The 19,226-nt window shown below is 41.4% G+C and overlaps 1 protein-coding gene across 1 annotated transcript in view; it reads left to right on the top strand.

Moving 5' to 3' along the window:
* LOC126198608 (protein unc-13 homolog B) overlaps positions 1-19,226 on the top strand; it is a 450,615-nt gene that overhangs the window by 241,195 nt on the left and 190,194 nt on the right. The window lies entirely within an intron of this gene.

The raw sequence follows: 19,226 nt of genomic DNA, 5'->3' as shown, positions 1-19,226 counted from the left end.
AGATATTTCAAATGCAGTATGTTTAATGGCTTCAGTAAAATTTTTGTATCAATACTCACTTCCTTCAGTTTCTTTTGAAAATCAATTTCCTGTTCAAAGTTTTATTATTAATTCTATTTGTTGTACTAGTTTGTTTCATAAGTTTATGTTTCAGAATAAATCTTACTTAGATCTAAATTGGGTTGTGATCAGAAACAACTTCAGTTCCCCTCTTGTCTCTAATGTTCCTGATTTCTTGACATTTATATCTGTAGTGTGATTTGAAGATTGAATGACTTGTGCCTATGTACCAAACTTGAGCCATTTTTGTCAGTTCTATTGTGAGCTGTATAGTTTCCAATAACTCTTTAGAAAAGATTTTTCCTTACCCTTTTGGGAATTGATGGCTCTCATCATGATTATTACGTTGTTCTTGTGAACTGTCAACAGTCTGTTTCTCAGATCTTCCCAGCAGTTTCCCACTTCAACTTGAGTGTCTTGTTAGTGTCTGGTAGTTGAATAGAGAGTAATATTTAAGTTGAACAGGGAGTAATATTTATTCTTGCATTTAACTGTGAAAACAGAAAGTCTTTCATTGAAAGATACAAAATCAACATTTCAAAGTATATTATACTGTTGTGAACTGCAAAGGCTGTTCCTAAAGTTCTTAGACTTGAGTTGGAAAGTGTGACAGCTTGTTCACCCTTAAAAATTTGATAGTTCACACTATCCATTCTTAGGTCATCAACATACCTTGTTTCTAATGTGGCTGCTAGAAGGATGTCACTGCTGTTCAAAAAGTTAATTGTCTGCTTGAGTTTCTCAATTTTTTGTATTTCCTCATAAATTTCAACTTAAGATTACAAAAGTTTTCAGGAGCTCACCAATGGTTTCTTGTATGAGGGTGCAGACACTCCAGAATCCAAACATCTCCTTGTGCCTCATTCAGGAGTGGTAGATTGGCCAATTTAGACTAATATTTCTTTTTCTCCCACCACACATCATAATTACCCTATTTTTGCAATGTGGGCAGACATATGTCTACCAAAGTTAAAACATAGATTGTTAATTTTAGAGTGTTATTTTTCAGCTGCCCTAACATGAGGTACTGATGCTGACAAACACACCAAATCTGGAAACAGACGTATCTGAATTTAATTCTTAGCTTCCATGTTAACCCTAAGAGCAGGGCTGCCTATTCTGCCAGTTACACTATACCAATGAACTTCAATTAGGCCATAGGTTCTCAACCTTGTCCAGCCAACCACCCCCTTTCCAAAGAAATATACTCATCATCTCCCCTTTTTTCAGAGAAAGAAAGTCAGACACAATTGCAATCTGAAATGAATAACATAATCTTTTCCAAATTGCTTTGATCATAACATACTTTTCAAATAATAATTCAGTGATCACAATAACCTTACAGAAGTTTGGAAAGATATGGAGAGAGCTAATAGGAGATTAAATTGTGAACTGTCATGAGGTGTGCTTCAGCTACTGGATTCATAAGAGCACTGCTCTATATAAGTAGGTATCTGTGTTCCAATTCCAGTTGGTTCACAATTTTCATCACTTAATTAATGTTTAATTCTTAATTAGAATTGAAGAAACAGAAATCACATTATTAAAAGGTGTTAACAGTTTTCGTGTCATTCTCAAATGTTCATTAACAAATACATATTTAAAAAATTTGCAATAATTTCAGTCAGAGTTCTGAACGTGGTGTAATGATATTAACTTTTCAATATTTGGCATCATGCTTGTTATCAGCAATCTTAAATCACCACATCCTGTGATTGACTGTCTGTATCTGTTATTGGTAACTAATTTGCAAACCACGCTAAATCCACTTACTGCTGAATACAAAGATGGGAAAGCAATCAAATACTTCTTTGCTGCAGTCCATAAAGCTTGATACAATGTAGGAGTTTGCCTTTGAAGTCATAATTCTTTATGTCCATTTTTCATTTTAATTTTAACTCTCCATTTGATGAGAGTTCTATTAGCTCATCCTGCAAGAATAATTCTGATGTTGTACATCAGGGAAAGGTTCCAGTACCCAATCTCGCATGGACATTTGAAGGAGCTGCTGAAATTTGTTTGTAAAATCTTTTTTAAGTCCATCCAAGGGCTTACAAAATACTAGAGATTAGATTAGATTAGATTAGATTAGATTAAGTTTTCGTTCCATAGACCCAAAAAATGAGATGATTCTCGTGACTGTAGAACATGTCAGAAAGTATGACATAAAAACATAAAACATTTCAATATAATACTTACTACCCTGATCATTTGTCAGGAAATAGTCAAAAGTAAGCTAATACAATGCAGTAAACTGGGACAGCTAATATTTACAGAATTAACACACTGTTAGAATGAAACACTGTTAACCACTATTAATAAATTTATCATACACAAAATACCTAATCTTTATTGTTGTGATGAAGTGCTATCAAAGCTGAAATCTAACAGATATTTTTACTGAAGGTGACGTAACAGTCTCTGTTAAGATATTCATCTATGGAGTAGAAGGAGTTGCCTATCAAAAGTCTTTCAAACTCTGTTTAAGCCGTGCTTTATCTGAAACCAAGTTTTTAATGGTTGCTGCCAATTTATCAAAAATGTGTTTTCCTGAAAATTGGACCCCTTTTTGGGTCAAGGTAAGTGATTTTAGGCCTTTATGTAGATTCTTCTTATTCCTAGAATTGATACTGTGTACTGAGCTATTGGTTGGAAATAGAGATGTATTACTTGCAACAAATTTCATTAAGGAATAAATATACTGAGAAGCAGTGGTTAGAATACAAAGTTCCTTGAACAGGTTTCTACAAGATGTTCTTGCATTTAAACCACAAATGATTCTTATCACACAGTTTTGCACTCTAAAAACTTTTGCTCGGTTTGATGAGTTGCCCCAGAATATGATCCCGTACGACATAATAGGATGAAAGTAAGCAAAGTATGCAAGTTTTTTATATTTATATCTCCTACATCTGACATCATTCTTACGGCAAATACAGATTTGTTTAGGTGCTTAAGCAATTCTGTGGTATGTCCTTCCCAACTGAATTTATTATCGAGTTGTAATCCCAGAAATTTAACACTGTCAACCTCTTCAATCTGCATGTCTTCAGACATTATACTCATGTTGGAAGGAAATCTCTTACAGGTTCTGAACTGTATATAGTGAGGCTTCTCAAAGTTTAATGGCAAAGAATTAGCTTTAAACCACTTATTAATGTCAGTGAAAATTTGATTAGCAGCTATTTCTAAATCTGTACTTGACTTGCTACTTATTGCAATGTTTGTATCATCTGCAAACGAAACAAACTTAGCATCTGGCAATGTAACAGATTAGAGGTCATTAATATTCACAAGAAAAAGCAATGGACCCAAAATTGAACCTTGAGAAACATCACACGTAATTAATTCCCAGTCAGATGAAGACTGACTGCTTACTTCACAGGTATTTTGCAACGACATGCTTTGTTTCCTGTTAGATAGATAAGACAAAAACCATTTTGCATCATTGCTGGTGACATCATAATACTCTAATTTACTTAGGAGAATGCTGTGGTTCACACATTCAAAAGCTTTAGACAGGTCACAGGAAATGCCAGTAGCCTGTAATTTATTATCTAATGAAGTAAGTACATTGATTGATTGATCTCACTGTAAGTGTAAATAGCTTTCTCTACATCAGAACCCTTCAGAAATCCAAACTGTGACTTGGACAATATATCATTTGCAGTCAGATGCTTAAGGAGATGCTAACACACAACCTTTTCAAATATTTTTGAGAAAGCCGGCAAAAGTGAAATTGGTCGATAGTTTGATGGTATCTCTTCATCTTACTTCTTGTAAAGTGGCTTAACGTCAGCATATTTTAGCCAGTCTAGAAATGTTCCACTGATAAGAGATTGATTACACAAATAATTTAAGATAGAACTTAACTCCCATGAGTGCTCATTGATTAATCTTATCATCATTTGTTTCCACAAAAGAAAGATTTGGAAACTGATGCAATTGTTTTAGACCCAAATGATATCTGTGCAAGGCAAATTTTGACACAAAAACAGAAATAGTTAACTTTTCATTGATTATAATCAAATCAGCACCTCACTGCTGTAGATTTATTCCATTAATTTTACTGGATAATTTGCTCAGATAAGTTGTATCACCATTAAATTTCAATTAATTATCCCTCAGAGAGTGATCTTTCTTTTCAAAAAGTGTCACAACTTTACCAAATAGATTATAAAATTCTTTTTAGGCAGGTACCATTTGACAGCTAATGAACCTCTACATCTACATTTATAGTTATATCTGTACTCTGCAAACCACCATGACTTACATGGCAGAGAGTACATCCTGTTGTACAAGTTATTAGGGTTTCATCCCGTTCCATTGGTATATGGACTGCAGAAAGAATGATCATCTGAATGCCTCTGTTCTTATAGGCCCATCACTTTACTCTCATTGTTTTCAAACCTAATAGAAACAATAATGAAAAATAGACTCATGGGGTACTTAACAAAGCACAATCTGCAGTGGCTTGGTGTTATGTTAAGCTCTTTCTATACAGCTTAAGCATTTTCGTGGGCTTACTTGTTGAAGAATGCTGGTTCTGCTTTCTTGCAGTGCCGATGTCTTCTGCTAGCACCGGACACTTCTCCGAAGATTTCACTGCTAGGAAGGGGAAATTTTCACTCTCTCGCTCTCTCTCTTCTTATTTAAAAAATTTGCTGCTCTTGGAATATCATTCAATGCACCAGAACATATTTATTTCCACTCTGTAAAAAAAAAAAAAAAAAAAAAAAAAAAAAAAAAAAAAAAAAAAAAAAAACCTAAACTTTATGACGTAAGCCCACACATTAACGGGCACCCAGAATCAGTTGATTACACATTTTGAACACAATTAATACATAAGCTTTTGTCATGGCTGACTATCCATGTCCAGTCCACGTACTCTCAACAGCAGTTCAACATCTAATAAACAGTCACTATTTTGAGTCTCTCCATTTATTTCTTAACAATGCAATGCTAGATTACTCTCTGCAGTCGGCCACAGAGCTTCCAAGCCATATTTGCTTATTCTTGGCATGTCACGCTTAACACTTGCCGGCACCGACGAATTATCTCCCTTCCACAAACAATAAATGGGTGCAGTATCCCATGCTCATCCTTACATCCTGCTTTAAAATAATGTGTGTTCGAAACGGCTGGAACACATGTGTCTCAAGACTTTTGTGACTCTGTTTAAGACTTCTAGTTTGGAACTTCCATCGCTACCCAGATAGTTGAAACTTTTCACACACTCAGCCTTCTCCCCCTCCAGTATGATGCTACAAGGAGTGGGTGTCCTGGTCATCTTCATTGTCACTATCTTGTTCCAGTAGTCTAGTCTCCTTCTAACCTCCATTTCCTTCTCTCCCCAAACGGCGATGTCATCAGCAAAAACAAAAGCCCTGAGATCTTCCACCCCCTACATGTACGCTACTCTCACAACCATCGTACAGCATCTGGACTTTTTTAATTAATGAATCAGGAAAATTATGTATTCTCAAGCATTCCCATATCTTACCCCTTGGTACACTGTCATATGCTTTTTCCAAATCCATGAATACTACTATCAAGTCCTTTCTTTCTTCCCAGTACTTCTCCATTAATTGATGGAGGGAGAAAATGAGATCTATTGTTTGTTTATTTTTATTTATTTAATTAATATAATAGAGGGGAACATTCCACATGGGAAAAATATCCCTCTCCTTCCCTCTTTCCTGATGAGGCAACAGTTTGTTGTGAAAGCTTGAATTTTGTGTGTATGTTTGTGTTTGTTTGTGTGTCTATCGACCTGCCAGCACTTTCGTTTGGTAAGTCACATCATTTTAGATATATTTATTTAATTATTTTTTCATTCCATGTAATCTGACGGTACACAGTGTGATACAGATGTTAGAAAAATCAGTTAACGTTGTTAACATATATTAACATATAGTATCCTAATGTATTATATTGCAAAGATTGGTTAAGTTTACTTCACTCCATTGCTCAATGTTTTCAATTTAACACAAATAGCAAGATTACTGTTTAGGTATTCATTTATAGAGTAAAAACAGTGAAACAACAAATATGACTTCACAACTTTGTTAAATTTTATGTTGTCTTTGATGGACTTAATACTAGTGGGAAGATTGTTGAACAGTTGGAGGTCCATGTGGAAAGCTCCCTTTTTACACAGTTGAGTGTTTGTTCGTAAAACATGCAGATTTGAGTTTTTCCTGGTGTTGTGTTTATGTATTTCATTATTTTTTATGACTCTGGAGTCAGTTGGCATTACGTGGTTTCTGAAAAATTTCAGAGAGTTGAGAATGTATAGGCAAGGCAGTGTAAGGATTTCCAACTTTCTGAAGATGAGTTTGCAAGAGTCTCTGGGTTTTCTCCCCATAATGATCCTCATTGTTCTCTTCTGGATATTGAATGTGCTCAGGGCAGTTGGAGAATTTCCCCAGAATATCACACCATATTTTAGGTGGGCTTGTATGTAAACGTAGTGCATGCTAACTTTCTGGCAGATTAAAACTGTGTGCCCGACCGAGACTCGAACTCGGGACCTTTGCCTTTCGCTGGCAAGTGCTCTACCATCTGAGGTACCGAAGCACGACTCACGCCCGGTACTCACAGCTTTACTTCTGCCAGTACCTCGTCTCCTACCTTCCAAACTTTACAGAAGCTCTCCTGCGAACCTTGCTAGCACTCCTGAAAGAAAGGATATTGCGGAGACATGGCTTAGCCACAGCCTGGGAGATGTTTCCAGAATGAGATTTTCACTCTGCATCAGAGTGTGCGCTGATATGAAACTTTCTGGCAGATTAAAACTCTGTGCCCGACCGAGACTCGAACTCGGGACCTTTGCCTTTTGCGGGCAAGTAGGAGGTAGGTAGGTAGGAGACGAGGTACTGGCAGAAGTAAAGCTGTGAGTACCGGGCGTGAGTCGTGCTTCGGTAGCTCAGATGGTAGAGCACTTGCCCGCAAAAGGCAAAGGTCCCGAGTTCGAGTCTCGGTCGGGCACACAGTTTTAATCTGCCAGAAAGTTTCATATCAGCGCACACTCCACTGAAGAGTGAAAATCTCATTCTGGAAACATCCCCCAGGCTGTGGCTAAGCCATGTCTCCGCAAAATCCTTTCTTTCAGGAGCGCTAGTTCTGCAAGATTCGCAGGAGACCTTCTGTAAAGTTTGGAAGGTAGGAGACGAGGTACTGGCAGAAGTAAAGCTGTGAGTACCGGGCGTGAGTCGTGCTTTGGTAGCTCAGAACGGTTAGAGCACTTGCCCGCGAAAGGCAAAGGTCCCGAGTTCGAGTCTCGGTCGGGCACTCAGTTTTAATCTGCCAGAAAGTTTCATATCAGTGCACACTCCGCTGCAGAGTGAAAATCTCATTCTGGAAACATCCCCCAGGCTGTGGCTAAGCCATGTCTCCGCAATATCCTTTCTTTCAGGAGTGCTAGTTCTGCAAGGTTCGCAGGAGACCTTCTGTAAAGTTTGGAAGGTAGGGGACGAGGTACTGGCAGAAGTAAAGCTGTGAGTACCGGGCGTGAGTCGTGCTTCGGTAGCTCAGAACGGTTAGAGCACTTGCCCGCAAAAGGCAAAGGTCCCGAGTTCGAGTCTCGGTCGGGCACACAGTTTTAATCTGCCAGAAAGTTTCATATCAGCGCACACTCTGCTGCAGAGTGAAAATATCATTCTGGTAGTGCATGCTGGTTACTGTTTTCAGGCTAGCACATGATTTCAGTACACTCAACGTACAGCAGCCAGTACTAAATCTGAAATTTACCTTTCCTGTATGTGTATTCCATTTCAGGTTATCTTGAACCCACAGACTGAGGAATTTGAAAACAGTGTCAGTATCTATTGGCTTGTTACATACAGTGCAAGTGGCTGAGAGGAATTTGCATGTTGCTTTGTGTGAAAGTTCATGCAAGCTGTCTTTTTGGTGTTGATAGTTAATCTGTTGATTTTAGCCCAGTTACTGAGTGGTTCAGTGGCCAAGTTCACAGCTTTTTGCACAGCCTCTATTTTCTTCCCTTTGAAGAGTACAGTTGTGCAGATATTATTGTTTTGTGTGCATCTACATTCAGCCTCAGCTCATTAATATACAGGAGGAAAAGTAGAGGTCCCAATACTGAGACCTGTGGTACACCTTGCTTTACAGTTTTATTACTCGATCGGATTTCTATTATTGAGTTGGTTTGTCTATTAGTGTATTCCATGCTGATTCTCTGCATCCAATTGGTTATGAATGAAGCAATCCAAGTGTTTGCAATTCTTCTGATACCATAGTGTTCTGTTTTTTCCAGCAATATTTTGTGGTCAACAGTGTCAAAAGCCCTTAACAGATCCAGAAATATGCTTGTTATGGGTTGTTTTTTTTATTTTTCAGATCTAATAGCATATTTATGAAATCATATACTGCAGTTTCAGTGGATTTGTTGCTTCTGAACCCATGTCGTGCTAAACTTAGTAATTTTTTTTTCTTTTTTTTCCATGTAGTCCATCAGTTTTTTGTACATTATTTTTTAAAAACTTTAGAAAAGCAGGATGAGATTGAGATAGGCCTTATATTCACCTTTTTGGAGACAGGAATTATTTTAGATGGTTTCAGAGCTTTAGGGAAAGTACCTGCATTGAAAGAACAGTCACAGTGGTGAGTTAATGGTTCAGCAAGTGTGTGTACACAATTTTTGATGACAGCTGCTGGGAACCACCAACTCCAGTTAAATATGAATTTTTTAACTCTCTGAGGGCTTTTGCAACATCATTTTCAGTGACTTTGGTAATGAAAATTGACTCTGCATGTGTGTGATATTTTTTGTTTGCTGATTGGTAGTTTGTGTTAAGATTATTTTTGACCAATTTTTCGGCTATGCTTCTAAAGAATTTGTGTAAAGACTTCACCACAACTTGGGTATTAGATATAGATTCATTGTTGAGTTTGATTTCTATGTTCGTGTGTGTATCTTTGATTTCTCCTCTTTCTCTTTTTATAATATTCCACATTGCTTTTACTTTGCTGCTGGATTTGTTAATGTACTCATCATTTGCATCCTTTTTGCCTGTCTTATCACTCTTCTTAGGTTCAAATGGCTCTGAGCACTGTGGGACTTAACATCTGAAGTCATCAGTCTCCTAGAACTTAGAAGCAGGATTCAAACCTGCGATTGTAGCAGTCGTGCGGTTTCAGACTGAAGTGCCTAGGACCCCTTGGCCACAATGGCCAGCATTCTTCTTAGGATACATGTGTAGTTTTTATAGTATTCTGTTAATTTGGGGGGAGTCACTACTTTGTTTATATAACATGTGGAGTATTATTTTATGTTTGCAAGAGATTTTTATAACTGATGTAATCCAAGTCTTGTTTCTCTTATAATTGTTTGTTCTTACTTGTTCCCCTATTATTTCTGAATCCAAGCTGTTGCTCCTCTAATTGGTGTTCTAGAATTATCCGCAATCTTTTTTCCGTGACCTTTTCCATCATCTTAAGGCAGTATGATAACAGTGTGATTCCTCAGTAGTTGTTGCATTTCTTTCTATTACATTTCTTGAACAATTATGTTATAATTCATTTTTTCCAATCATCCAGCACTTTGTTTTCTTTCCATGTCGCTCCAAGAACCTGGTGTAACCATTGTATTCCATGGATTCCTGTTCATTTAATCATATCTACTGTCAGCTCATCTACTCCGGCCACTTTACCACTTTTCATCTGTTTCAGGGAATTCTCAGTTTTTAACCAAGAGATTGGACCCTTCTCCTCCTCTAATTCCATGACTTTGGTGTCATTTTCTTGTGCACCTTCCCCATTAAGTAAGATTTCAAAATAATTTTTCAGCTCTTGTCTGATACCTTCTATGTCCCTGATAATATCCCCAAGCTCTATTTCAGTTGATTTTATGTCCTCTCTATCAGATCTGTTACTTTTCAATAAACCGTATAGTAGTTTTTGGCTGCCTTTGCTATACTGATCTAGTTTCTGGGTGAATATTCTCCAACTCTTCTCCCTGGTTCTGATGTCTTTTTTCAAAAACCATGTTTTTCTTTGCTGTATTACATTGTTTCATTGCGTCTTTTACTCTGTTGTTCCACCAATTGGTTTCTTTGTCTTTTGACTTTACTCTTTGTTTTGCTGCATATCTGCACAGCACTATTAACTATAGATGTTTTAAATAGGTTCCACTCTTCCTCTAAATTACCCCTTTCAATTTGTGGCAATTTTTGTGCTATTAGATTTTGCAAACTTTTCTTATTTTCTTCTTCTTTCAACTTCCACTCCTCAATTTTGGCATTCTTTGTACAGCATTCATACTTTTCTTCTTATAATTTAGATCAGCTGCTAGTAACCTGTGGTCATTATCCAGGTGCTCACTTGGTATGACTTTAGTGTCCCTTACTTTTCCTCCAGTTAATTTGTCTGTTATTATATAGTCTATAACTGTCTTAGATTGGCCATCCCAGCCATATACAGTAATTTTGTGGCTATCTTCTTTCTTCAAGAATGTATTATTCACTAAAAGATGATTCCTTATGCACAGATTTAGAATTTCTTCACCCTCAACATTTTGTCTTCCATATCCAAAAGGGCCCATCACCTCCTCATATCCATTTCTATCTGTGCTGATCTGAGCATTCAGATCCCCAATTATCATAATGTTATCTTCTCTTACTTGGTCTTCCAGTTCTTCAAGGAATTTCATTTTTTCTTCCTCACTTGCACCCTTGCTAGGTGCATACACTTGGAGTATAGTAAAACTATTCTTTCCCAAGTTCACTCGTGCTCTAATTATCCTTTCACTTACAAAGCTCACACCAGTAACTGTGTCAATGTTTTTGTGAAACACAAAACCCACTCCATTTTTTGCCTCTTTCTTGTGACCCTGCCAGTACAGTTTGCACCGACCTCTCAGCACTTTAGAGTTTTTTCCCTTCCACTTGGTCTCACTCAACCTAAGGATACGAATCTTTCTCCTCTCCATCATGTCTACAATCTCTTCAGTCTTTCCTGTCAAGGTTTCCACTCTCAACTTGTTTTTGTGTTTTTGTTGTGTTCTAGTTTTCTGTTCCTGTTTAGTGCATCTTCTTGTGTTCCTTGGAGGCACTAGGCAAAGGAAAATGTATAAGTCATTTCCTTGACTTTACCAAAGCCTTTGACACAGTAGATCTCACAGTGTTATAACCTTTAATCACTAATAAATTGTGTGGATATACAAAAGTAGAAACAACAGCGGCTTACATGCTACTAACTCCGTATCTGTCATTCGACTGCCGTCTCGTGACATGCGACCGGTGCTGTTCATAGCTAGGTGGCGCTCCCGCACTCAGCCGAGTTGCGGAGCGACTCTATCACCGTGTTCGTGTACTGACGTAGCGGCACTTTTAAATATCGTGGCACTGTCACAACACTTTTCCCCCCTTGAAAAAAAAAAAAAAAAAGAAAAAAAACTCACTTCCTTGGAGACACGGACAGTGTGGAGACATCCATGGCCTCTTGGGAGGCCCCGAGAAGATCCTGCGGAGAAACACGAGAGTATGGTCGAAAATGTCCAGGACGGAAGCTTGTGCGTGGAACGTGCTCCTGGACGAGATGATGGGTGAAAACTCCGGAGCAGCAGCCATAGGTGTCGTGGACCTGGGGGTGTGCTCCAGCAAGATGGGTCCCGGAGAAGGCGGCGTCACGACTGGGGCTGGTTCCGGTGTACTCGGAAGCGGTAGCGACGTCGGCTGCAGCAACACGCACGGATGATTGGCAGCAGCGACAGGACCGGCTTCTCGGGCTGGTGGAGGCGAAAGAAGGGGTGGTGGCACCGGTGTGGCCACCACTCGTGGGCGCATCTGGTCGTAATGGCGAACAACCATGCCGTCGTCCGTACGTATTTCACAAAGCCGGCGGCCGCGAAGAGCCTTGACCACTCCTGGAATCCATTTAGGGCGAGATCCATACCCTCGTGCCCACACGTCGGTGCCCACCGAGTATTTTCCCGCACTAGGGGACACAGTACAAGGCCTGACAGGGTGAAGCAGGTGCAGTAGAGTGCGCGGTTGGCAGCCATGCAAGAGTTCAGCAGGGTTGCAATCACCCAGAGGCGTGAAGCGATAAGAGCTCAGAAATTGCAACAGAGCGTCATCTGTAGAAAAATCACTAAGGAATTTTTTCATCTGGCTTTTGAAAGTGCGGACAAGGCACTTGACCTACCCATTCAATTGCGGATGGAAGGGCGGTGCTGTAACATGATGAATCCCTTGTTCAGTACAAAAATCACGGAAGGCCTGCGAAGAGAACTGAGGGCCATTGTCCGTGACGATCGTGAATGGAAGACCTTCTAGCGCAAAGATTTTGGACAAAGCCAGCGTCGTCACCACAGTGGTGGGTGACGGACATCAAACAACAAACGGAAACTTCGAGAAGGTGTCAATCAACAGTAGACCGTAAGTGCCGAGGAAAGGGCCGGCAAAGTCAGCGTGCACCCGTTCTCATGGCTGCGTCGGATCAGGCCACGGAGAGGGCATTGTACAGGGTGCAGCCAGTTGTTGAGCACACTGACCACATGCAGCGACCATGTGGGCGATGTCCGAATCAATACCGGGCCGATAAACGTGCCTGCGGGCCAGGGACTTAGTCCGAGAAATCCCCCAATGGCCTTCATGCAACAGTTTGAGAACATCTTTGTGAAGAGAGGCTGGCACCACGACCCATGGAGATGCGCCATCTGTGGCCAGAAGAACAACACCCTCACGAACAGACAGACGAAGGCGCAAGGCATGGTAGTTGCGAAGGGGATCCGATGCCCGGCCCTTGGTCCTGTCCAGCAACCCCGTTGAACAAAACCGATCACCTGACGCAGGATCGGGTCCCGCACAGTATCCGACGCGACCTGCGATCCTGTAAGTAGAAAACCCTCGACCGCACGATGTTCTTCCTCATCTATGTGGAAACAGAGTAGTTCATCTCGATCGAAAACCGGGTCGGGGCCCATCAGCAAATGCAACAACGCATCAGCGTTGGCGTGCTGGGCCGTGGGGCAATAGTGAATCTCATAGTGAAAACGAGACAAGTATAAGGCCCAACGTTGCAGGCGGTGAGCTGCCTTATCCGGAAATGACGCCGATGGGCTGAACAGAGAGACCAGCGGCTTGTGGTCGGTGATGAGGTGAAACTTGCAACCATACAAAAAAACGCTGAACTTTTTTAGAGCATAAATGATAGTGAGCGCCTCCTTTTCGATTTGAGAGTAACGCCGTTGGGGCATCGTTGAGGGTCTTGGAAGCATAGACGATGGGTCGTTCTGACCCATCCTCATACTGATGGGCGAGAACAGCTCCTAGGCCATACTGTGACACGTCAGTCGCCAGAACCAAGTGCTGACCTGGACGGAATGTGGCAAGACAAGGTGCCGACTGCAAATGAGCCTTCAGGCAGACAAAAGCCTGCTCACACTCGTCAGACCAACAGAAAGGGACGTTTTTGCATAACAGCTGATGCAGAGGATGAGCTACCGCCGCCGTGGATGGAATGAATTTGTGATAATAAGCAATCTTGCCTAGAAACGCCTGAAGTTCTTTGACTGTAGACGGCTGGGGTAGAGCGTTAATGGCCGCAACGTGCTGACGTAGAGGACGTATACCCTCATGGGAGAAGTGGAAACCAAGATACACAATGGAGGGTTGGAAGAACTGTGACTTGTCCAGATTGCACTTCAACCCAGCCGAATGCAGAACCCGAAACAGTGAATGCAAATTGCGAAGGTGCTCCTCAGTGGAGGCCCCCGTGACAACAATGTCATCCAGGTAGTTGATGCAGCCGGGAACGGAAGCTGTGAGCCGTTTCAAAAACCGCTGAAAAATGGCCGGCGCACTAGCGACGCCAAATGGTAACCGCTGGTACTGATACAACCGACAAGGAGTGTTGATGACAAGAAATTCCTTGGAAGATGCATCCAACGGCAACTGATGGTATGCCTCCGGTAAGTCAAGTTTGGAAAAGAACTGGCCCCCAGCAAGCTTGGTAAATAACTCCTCAGGACTGGGAAGAGGATAAGTGTCAATGAGGCTCTGAGCATTGACAGTGGCTTTAAATCACCACACAATCGCAGACTCCCGTTTGGTTTAGAAACCACCACGATTGGCGATGCCCATTCGCTGGAGGTAACAGGAAGGAGAATCCCTGAAGCTGTTAACCTGTCTATCTCAGCCTTGACAGGCGCATGCAACACCATCGGAATAGGGCGTGCCTGGAAAAACTTAGGGCGAGCTGCAGGCTTAAGAGTATTGTGGGCTTCAAAATCCTTGGCACGACCCAGACCAGCAGAGAACATGGACGAGAATTCAGAACACAATCCATCCAGCTGTTGATACGGAATATCCTCAGATATGAGGTGCACATCATCATCAATGGAGAACCCGAACATCTGGAAAGCATCATAACCGTACAGGTTTTCAGTGCCCGCATGATCCACCACATAAAACGTGAGGGGCCTAACAACAGACTTGTAGGCAGTGGAAGCATCAAACTGGCCAACGATAGGAATTTTCTGCTTATTATAAGTTCACAGATTTTGCGTAACTGGAGACAAGGGAGGGGAGCCCAACTCCAAATACGTGCGAGAATTAATGAGAGTTACTGCAGAGCCAGTGTCCACTTGCATGCGAATGTCTTTATCCAGAACACGAACAGTAACAAACAACTTATTTGTTTGAGAAAGCACACAGTTAACATCCCGAAGCGTCGTCCTCGTCGACAGGAACCTTAGGGGACTGACACACAGAAGCAATGTGGCCTTTTTTCCTACATGAATTACAAATGGCCCAACGTTTTGGACATGCGGCCCTGCCATGCTGTACGAAACAACGTGGACAAGAAGGAAGTGCGGAACGAACCTGCTTCTGTGGTTGCTGTTTTTGCTGCGAGCGTGGCAGCCCAACGCGACGTTGTTGACGCGAGTAGACCGCCGCCACATCGTCGTTCCTCTGGGAAACAGGCAAATTGTCCATGTCAAAAGTTGTCTGTATAGTGCCTACATCACACCACGTGTCTATTTGCGCACCAGCAGTGTGAGACACTTCAAAAGATTGAGCGATGCTTAGAACTTCCGACAACGACGGGTTTGGCAGTTGTAAGGCATGTTGCCGAACTTCTTTATCAGGAGCAAGCCGTAGAATAGCATCCCTATGCATTGAATCCTTCCCCCATGAACCATGGACCTTGCCGTTGGTGGGGAGGCTTGCGTGCCTCAGCGATACAGATGGCCGTACCGTAGGTGCAACCACAACGTAGGGGTATCTGTTGAGAGGCCAGACAAACATGTGGTTCCTGAAGAGGGGCAGCAGCCTTTTCAGTAGTTGCAGGGGCAACAGTCTGGATGATTGACTGATCTGGCCTTGTAACATTAACCAAAACGGCCTTGCTGTGCTGGTACTGTGAACGGCTGAAAGCAAGGGGAAACTACAGCCGTAATTTTTCCCGAGGACATGCAGCTTTACTGTATGATTAAATGATGATGGCGTCCTCTTGGGTAAAATATTCCGGAGGTAAAATAGTCCCCCATTCGGATCTCCGGGCGGGGACTACTCACGAGGACGTCGTTATCAGGAGAAAGAAAACTGGCATTCTACGGATCGGAGCGGGGAATGTCAGATCTCTTAATCGGGCAGGTAGGTTAGAAAATTTAAAAAGGGAAATTGATAGGTTAAAGTAAGATATAGTGGGAATTAGTGAAGTTCGGTGGCAGGAGGAACAAGACTTTTGGTCAGGTGATTACAGGGTTATAAATACAAAATCAAATAGGGGTAATGCAGGAGTAGGTTTAATAATGAATAAAAAAATAGGAGTGCGGGTTAGCTACTACAAACAGCATCGTGAATGCATTATTGTGGCCAAGATAGACACAAAGCCCATGCCTACTACAGTAGTACAAGTTTATATGCCAACTAGCTCTGCAGATGATGAAGAAATTGATGAAATGTATGGCGAGATAAAAGAAATTATTCAGGTAGTGAAGGGAGACGAAAATTTAATAGTCATGGGTGACTGGAATTCGTCAGTAGGAAAAGGGAGAGAAGGAAACATAGTAGGTGAATATGGATTGGGGGGAAGAAATGAAAGAGGAAGCCGCCTTGTAGAATTTTGCACAGAGCATAACTTAATCATAGCTAACACTTGGTTCAAGAATCATAAAAGAAGGTTTTATACATGGAAGAACCCTGGAGATACTAAAAGGTATTATATAATGGTAAGACAGAGATTTAGGAACCAGGTTTTAAATTGTAAGACATTTCCAGGGGCAGATGTGGACTCTGACCACAACCTATTGCTTATGAACTGTAGATTAAAACTGAAGAAACTGCAAAAAGGTGGGAATTTAAGGAGATGGGACCTGGATAAACTGAAAGAACCAGAGGTTGTAGAGAGTTTCAGGGAGAGCATAAGGGAACAATTGACAGGAATGGGGGAAAGAAATACAGTAGAAGAAGAATGGGTAGCTCTGAGGGATGAAGTAGTGAAGGCAGCAGAGGATCAAGTAGGTAAAAAGACGAGGGCTAATAGAAATCCTTGGGTAACAGAAGAAATATTGAATTTAATTGATGAAAGGAGAAAATATAAAAATGCAGTAAATGAAGCAGGCAAAAGGGAATACAAACGTCTCAAAAATGAGATCGACAGAAAGTGCAAAATGGCTAAGCAGCGATGGCTAGAGGACAAATGTAAGGATGTAGAGGGTTATCTCACTAGGGGTAAGATAGATACTGCCTACAGGAAAATTAAAGAGACCTTTGGAGAACATAGAACCACTTGTATGAATATCAAGAGCTCAGATGGAAACGCAGTTCTAAGCAAAGAAGGGAAGGCAGAAAGGTGGAAGGAGTATATACAGGGTTTATACAAGGACGATGTACTTGAGGACAGTATTATGGAAATGGAAGAGGATGTAGATGAAGATGAAATGGGAGATAAGATACTGCGTGAAGAGTTTGACAGAGCACTTAAAGACCTGAGTCGAAACAAGGCCCCGGGAGTAGACAACATTCCATTAGAACTACTGATGGCCTTGGGAGAGCCAGTCATGACAAAACTCTACCATCTGGTGAGCAAGATGTATGAGACAGGCGAAATACCCACAGACTTCAAGAAGAATATAATAATTCCAATACCAAAGAAAGCAGGTGTTGACAGATGTGAAAATTACCGAACTATCAGTTTAATAAGTTACAGCTGCAAAATACTAACGCGAATTCTTTACAGACGAATGGAAAAACTGGTAGAAACGGACCTCGGGGAAGATCAGTTTGGATTCCGTAGAAATGTTGGAACACGTGAGGCAATACTAACCTTACGACTTATCTTAGAAGAAAGATTAAGAAAAGGCAAACCTACTTTTCTAGCATTTGTAGACTTAGAGAAAGGTTTTGACAACGTTAACTGGAATACTCTCTTTCAAATTCTGAAGGTGGCAGGGGTAAAATACAGGGAGCGAAAGGCTATTTACAATTTGTACAGAAACCAGATGGCAGTTATAAGAGTCGAGGGACATGAAAGGGAAGCAGTGGATGGGAAAGGAGTGAGACAGGGTTGTAGCCTCTCCCCGATGTTGTTCAATCTGTATATTGAGCAAGCAGTAAAGGAAACAAAAGAAAAATTTGGAGTAGGTATTAAAATTCATGGAGAAGAAGTAAAAACTTTGAGGTTCGCCGGTGACATTGTAATTCTGTCAGAGACAGCAAAGGACTTGGAAGAGCAGTTGAACGGAAAGGACAGTGTCTTGAAAGGAGGATATAAGATGAACATCAACAAAAGCAAAACGAGGATAATGGAATGTAGTCAAATTAAATCGGGTGATGCTGAGGGAATTAGACTAGGAAATGAGACACTTAAAGTAGTAAAGGAGTTTTGCTATTTAGGGAGTAAAATAACTGATGATGGTCGAAGTAGAGAGGATATAAAATGTAGACTGGCAATGGCAAGGAAATCGTTTCTGAAGAAGAGAAATTTGTTAACATCAAGTATAGATTTAAGTGTCAGGAAGTCGTTTCTGAAAGTATTTGTATGGAGTGTAGCCATGTATGGAAGTGAAACATGGACGATAACCAGTTTGGACAAGAAGAGAATAGAAGCTTTCGAAATGTGGTGCTACAGAAGAATGCTGAAGATAAGGTGGTTAGATCACGTAACTAATGAGGAGGTATTGAATAGGATTGGGGAGAAGAGAAGTTTGTGGCACAACTTGACTAGAAGAAGGGATCGGTTGGTAGGGCATGTTTTGAGGCATCAAGGGATCACAAATTTAGCATTGGAGGGCAGCGTGGAGGGTAAAAATCGTAGAGGGAGACCAAGAGATCAATACACTAAGCAGATTCAGAATGATGTAGGTTGCAGTAGGTACTGGGAGATGAAGAAGCTTGCACAGAATAGAGTAGCATGGAGAGCTGCATCAAACCAGTCTCAGGACTGAAGACCACAACAACAACAACATGCATTGAATCAGCATAAGACTCATGATGAGTGTCCGTGACAAACCGACATTTCCGACTCAGACCGTGTAGTTCCGTTGCCCAAGACCGGTAAGATTGATGGGGCTGTTTACGACACCGGTAGAACGCCACGCGGGCGGCAACGATGTGGGTGTTTTTTCGGTAATAGTTAGACAATAAGTCACACATTTCTTGGAAGGACAGAGAGGCAGGTTCCAGCAGAGGGCTAACTGAGATAGCAGCTGATAGATCCGTGGGGAAATCCAAGATAGAAATAACGACTTACACATAGGAGCGTCGACAACGCCGAAAGCCAAGAAGTGTTGCCGCAAACGCTTCTCATAATCCTCCCAGTCTTCAGCAGCCTCGTCGTAAGGAGGGAATGGAGGCGAAGAAGAGGAAGACAGACGATGAGTAAGCGACGTCGACAACGCCTGAATAGCAGCCGTCAGCTGTGTTTGTTGTGCCTGAATAGCAGCCGTCAGCTGTATTTGTTGTTCAATGAGCACTTGCATAAGCTGTTCCATGTCTGCCCCGACACGAACACACAATTCCACAACGCAGGAAAAAAAATATCCGACCTCGTCGCCAAAAAGTGTTATAACCTTTAATCACTAATAAATTGCGTGGATATACAAAAGTAGAAACAATAGCAGGTTACATGCTACTAACTGCTTATCTGTCATTCGACTGCCGTCTCGTGACATGCGGCCAGCGCCGTTCATAGCTAGG

The sequence above is a fragment of the Schistocerca nitens genome, chromosome 8, assembly GCF_023898315.1.
Source record: "Schistocerca nitens isolate TAMUIC-IGC-003100 chromosome 8, iqSchNite1.1, whole genome shotgun sequence".
Taxonomy (NCBI): Eukaryota; Metazoa; Arthropoda; class Insecta; order Orthoptera; family Acrididae; genus Schistocerca; species Schistocerca nitens.
This window is presented reverse-complemented; position numbering and strand designations above follow the sequence as displayed.